Source organism: Erythrolamprus reginae, chromosome 6, assembly GCF_031021105.1.
Source record: "Erythrolamprus reginae isolate rEryReg1 chromosome 6, rEryReg1.hap1, whole genome shotgun sequence".
Classification (NCBI taxonomy): domain Eukaryota; kingdom Metazoa; phylum Chordata; class Lepidosauria; order Squamata; family Dipsadidae; genus Erythrolamprus; species Erythrolamprus reginae.
In genome coordinates this window covers 11,604,079-11,610,133 of record NC_091955.1, presented here as the reverse complement: position 1 = coordinate 11,610,133, position 6,055 = coordinate 11,604,079, and positions in this window count along the sequence as shown.

Sequence of the window (6,055 nt, the reverse complement as noted above, 5' to 3'; positions counted from 1 at the left end):
AAAAAAGAAGTTAAACTAATCTAATAAATAATTTTGTACATTGCATAGCGATCCGCTGCTGGAGTCTTGATGGTATGTAACATGACTTTGGAATGTTGTGTATTCTGTAAAAAAAACAAACTCAGCCAGCAAGACATCAAGACAGAAGGGACTTTTTTTTAATTGGACTTTTTTCTGTGCAATAAAAGTATACAAAATTTTTAAAAGATTAAGAGGAAAAAGAAGGAGGAAGGAAGGAGCAATACATCTCCATTGGGTTGTTTCTACATTTCCCCTGAAAGAAAGAAAGAGGAAGGAAGGAAGGAAGGAAGGAGGAAGGAAGGATAGAGGATAGATAGATAGATAAAGATAGATAGATAGATAGATAGATAGATAGATAGATAGATAGATAGATAGATAGATAGATAGATAAATATAAATAGATATAGGTAGGTACGTAGGTAGATAGATATACTGTAGATCAGTGATTTTCAACCTTTTTTGAGCTGCGGCACATTTTTTACATATACAAAATCATGGGGCACATTGAGCGGGGGGGGAGTGGGGGGCTAAACAAAGTTTGGACAAAAAAATTCTCTCTCTCTCTTCCTCCCTTTCGCTCTATTTCTCTCCCTCCTTCTCTCTTCCTTCCTCTCTCTCCATCCCTCTTTCTTTCTTTCTCTCTTCCTTCCTTCCTCTCTTTTTTGCTCTATCTCTCCCTCCTTCCCTGCCTTTCTTTCTCTCTCTCTCTTTCTTTCTCTCTCTCTATTGTTTTCTTTCTCTCTCTCTCTTTCTTTCTCTCTCTCTCTCTTTCTTTCTGAGCTTCGCGGCACACCTGACCATGTCTCGCGGCACACTAGTGTGCCCCGGCACACTGGTTGAAAAACACTGCTGTAGATGATAGATAGACAGACAGATAGACAGACAGACAGACAGACAGATAGATAGATAGAGATGATAGAGAGATAGATAGGGAGAGAGAGATGGGAGAGAGAAAGAGAGAGATATGATAGATAAATAGAGAGAGAGAGAGAGAGAGAGAGCTAAAGATAAATAGATAGATAGATGATAGATAGATAGATAGATAGATAGATAGATAGATAGATAGATAGATAGATAGATAGAGATAGATGATAGAGATAGAATAGAATAGAATAGAATAGAATAGAATTTTTATTGGCCAAGTGTGATTGGACACACAAGGAATTTGTCTTGGTGCATATGCTCTCAACGTTCATAAAATAAAATATACATTTGTCAAGAATCATGTGGTACAACACTTAATGATTGTCATAGGGGTCAAATAAGCAATGAAGAAGCAATATTAATAAAAATCTTAGGATATACGCAACAAGAGATGATAGAGTGATAGATAGAGATATAGATGAGAGAGAGAGAGATGATAGATAGAGAGATGATAGATAGAGAGATAAAGATAAATAGATAGATAGATAGATAGATAGATAGATAGATAGATAGATAGATAGATAGATAGATAGAGATATAGTTGTGGTGTGAGAGAGAGATGATAGATAGAGAGATAGATAGATAGAGAGATAAAGATAAATAGATAGATAAATAAATAGATAAAGATAGATAGATATACTGTAGATGATAGATAGATTGAGAGATAGATAGGTAGATAGACAGATAGAGATATGGATGTGTGTGTGAGAGAGAGATGATAGATAGTGAGATAGATAGAGAGATAAAGATAAATGGATATATAGAGAGATAGATAAATAGATAAAGATAGATAGATATACTGTAGATGATAGATAGATAGATAGATAGATAGGATAGATAGATAGATATAGATGAGAGAGAGAGAGAGAGCTGTTATAACTTTGAATGGTCACTAAATGAGCTGTCCAGGACTATCTGTGCCTGGTGGGTACCAGACCCTCCCCAGCTCCTCCTTTTCATCTCCAAGGCCTGAATCGCTTGTCACCTCAAGTTAGGCCACACATGCCACAGCACCGCCAAGAATGAGTCAGCTCATTTGCTGTTTTGTTTTAAGAAAGCTGCCTTGTTTACTTTGGCCTCGGTTGCTTAGTTATCTGATTTCGTGACTCAGGCACAGAATAGCTTTTCCTCCACTGCAAAAAAAAGTTGAGAAGCGATTCTGTCCATCCCACAAAGAGCCAACAGGTCAATTCTCTGAAAATGGCAGAAGCGAAATTCAACTCAAAAATAAATTTGATTTCCTCCTTCCTTGTGTTTAATCCAACGCAACAGGTGGGTAATTTTGATAGCAGTTCAGAACATTGTTCCCTCCTCTACTCTTAAGCCCTCCTCTTCTTTCCTTTCTTTTTAAAAAAAGTGTTTTTAATTTTTCTCCACATTAAAACAATATACAGAGCAGCACATATACCTTCAATATTAATCCATATGCTTATATCATCTCTTATAAATGCTAATAAAATAACCCGCATACCACCCAGTGACCGATTAGAGCCCACAGAGTTGGCCTTCTCCTGGTCCCATCAGCAAAGCAATGTCGGTGGGTGGGATCGCACAGGAGGGCCTTCTCTGTGGCGGCCCCAACTCTTTGGAATCAACCAAGATTAGCACTGCCCCCCACCTTACTGGCTTTCTGTAAGACTAAAGGTGACCAGATTTTAACATTGGTAAAGTGGGACGCCATTGACGGGGGTGGGGGTGGGGTGTGGGGTTTCTTGATTAAAAATTTGGAGCAACAAAAATTTTCATAGAAAATAAAAATAGTATTATAATATATATTTTGCCACCTTTAAGCCAGTCCTATGAACTTTAAGGCCCCTGCCCCCGGTTTTTAAAAAATATCTTTATTAGTTTTAGAATAGAATAGAATAGAATAGAATAGAATAGAATTCTTTATTGGCCAAGTGTGATTGGACACACAAGGAATTTGTCTTCGTACATATGCTCTCAGCGTACATTAAAAAAAAGATACATTTGTCTTTTTGAGTTTAGTTATTTGCATATATAAAACAAGCAAGGAAAAATAGGCAAATACAAATACAAAAACAAGCAAAATAAAAAGGGAGATTAAAAAAGAGGAAGAAAGAGAGAGAAAATAAAGGAAAGGAAAGAAGGAAAAGAGAGAAAGAGAAAATAAAAGGGCGGGGTCAACTAATATGTTGACTATCATTATTTACACAGCCTTTAAATAAAGTGGTACGTTTTCCCTTTGCTCTTTGTCATTGGTTAAAGAAAACATTGTAGTCCTCGTAGCTATTTTGATGTTTTGTACACATAGACCCATGGGCTTAAGAGCAAAGAGTTATTTTTCTAAATCATTCTTTTCAATGGGATTGTAAGATTACATATCTACAATTGCATTCAATGTTTCTTGTAAATAGTGGGTAGTATTTATGTGAGCTTTATGTTTTTTAGATATTTCTTTTGTCTCAACCAGTCATATCACTTGTCCCATATTTTATAATATTCAGTATCATCTTTGTCTTGAAGTTCTAAAGTTAGTTTACTCATTTCAGCCACTTTGTGTATTTTATTAATTAGATTGAATGTTGTTGGTATTTTGTCTGTTTTCCATATTTATTTATTTATCTATCTATCTATCTATCTATCTATCATCTATCTATCTATCTATCTATCTATCTATCTATCTATCTATCTATCCATTCATTCATTCAATTTTTATGCCGCCCTTCTCCTTAGACTTATGTGTATGTTAGTCTATTAGTCTGTTAGTCTTATGCTATTGCATATGCGCGAGTGCCCACACCCATAATTCAATGCCTTGGGGAAGGCAAAAACAGCTTCCCTCGCCCCCTGGAGGCCCCCTGGAGGCCAGAAATGGCCTGTTTCTCAACTTCTGGTGGGCCCAGTAGGCTCGTGTTTTGCCCTCCCCAGGCTCCAAAGGCTTCCCTGGAGCCGGGTGAGGGTATAAATGCCCTCCCCCACCCCCCGGAGGCTCTCTTGAAGCCAAAAACACCCCTCCCAGAGCCTCTGCGTGTCAAAAATCAGCTCTCCGGCACACACATGCATGTTGAAGCAGTAATGGGCAGCCAAAATTTTTACTGTCACATTGTGGGTGTGGCTTATTTTGTGGGTGCGGTTTGATGGTCATGTGATTGGGTAGGAGTGGCTTGTCGGACATGTGACCAGGTGGGAGGGGTTTGAGCAATCATCATCGTTCAAGAGAACTGTTATCAACGCCTTGGTCTCTTCAGCCTTGAAAGACGGCGTTTAAGAGGTGACTTGATCGAAGTGTATAAAATCATGCATGGGATAGAAAAGGTGGATAGAGAGAAATTATTTTCTCTATCACACAATACCAGGACGAGGGGGCACTCCCTAAAGCTCATAGGTAAGAAAGTGAGGACAAATAAAGGGAAATATTTCTTCACCCAGGGGGTCGTTGGTTTATGGAATTCACTTCCAGAAGAGGTCGTGACAGCTGTCAACCTTGATAGCTTCAAGGCAGGATTAGACAAATTCATGGATGCCAAGGTTATCGGTGGTTATTGAAATGGATGTCCATGTGCCGCCTCTGTGTTGGTTGAGGCAGGCAGGATTCCCTTTGGTACCATTTGTTGGGGGTCAAGGAAAAGGGAGAGTTTTGCCTTCTCCTTCTGCTCAAGATCCCCAATTAGTGGGCCACTGTGTGACACAGAATTTATTTATTTATTTTATTTATTTATTACTTAGATTTGTATGCCGCCCCTCTCCGAAGACTTGGGGCGGCTCACAACATGTAAAAACAAATCATAAGCAATCAGACAAATTTAAAATATTTAAATATTTAAAAACCCCATATGCTAACAGACACACACACAGACATACCATGCATAAATTAAACGTGCCCAGGGGGAGATGTTCAATTCCCCCATGCCTGACGGCAAAGGTGGGTTTTAAGGAGTTTACGGAAGGCAGGAAGAGTAGGGGCAGTTCTAATCTCCGGGGGGAGTTGGTTCCAGAGGGCCGGTGCCGCCACAGAGAAGGCTCTTCCCCTGGGGCCCGCCAACCGACATTGTTTAGTCGACGGGACCCGGAGAAGGCCCACTCTGTGGGACAGAATGCTGGACTCGATGGGCTTTGGCCTGATTCAGCATGGCTCTTCTTATGTTTTTATATTCTGATGTCTTCTTTCTGACGATGAGAGTGATCCATCAGTGGAACAGCCTGCCAGGAGAGTTTGTGAGACCCCCAACACTTACTTACTTACTTACTTACTTACTTACTTACTTACTTACTTACTTACTTACTTACTTTATTTATTTATTTATCAAACAATTATAGGGTGATAATTTGTACAAATTGAACATTAGATAAGTAATGATAAAAAGTAACAAAAGAAGACAATAGGACAGGGACGGTAGGCACAGTGATGCGCTTATGCACGCCCCTTAAAGATCTCTTAGAAAGGGGGAGAGGTCAATTGTAGATAGTCTAAGGTTAAAGGTTTTGGGGTTAGGAGTAGAAACCACAGAATCAGGCAGTGCATTCCAAGCGTTGATTACTCTGTTGCTGAAGTCGTATTTTTTGCAGTCAAGTTTGGAGCGGTTGACATTTAGTTTAAATCGATTTTGTGCTTGTGTGTTGTTGCGGTTGAAGGTGAAGTAGTCGTTAACAGGTAGGACATTTTGGTATATGATTTTATGAACTATAATTAAGTCGGAATGGAGACGACGGAGTTGTAAGTTGTCTAAACCAAGAATTTCAAGTCTCTCGGAGTAAGGTATTTTATTGTGAGAAGAGGAATGAAGGACTTGCGACCGGACTGGACTGCCATCTGTCTCAAATGGTGTAGGAACTCCCTGCTTGAGCAGGAGGGCTGGACTAGATGACCTGCAAGGTCCCTTCTAACCAGTGAAAGGCTACCAAAATCTTTACTACCACCCTGTGGGCATGGCTTATGCATTTTATTTCAACATCTTTCAGTGCAAATTGGGTGCTCTGGGGTGGAGCTCCATTTTTGCTAGCCCACTGGGTGTCGTCCCCCCGGTCTGGGCAGTAGCCCACCCCTGCTTCCAACTCAAATAAATAAATAAATACAAAGCTCAGAGAGCGCCAAGTATCCCTCATTTCAACCCTGAGCTACAACTATTCTCCTTTATTGGCCTTCAGT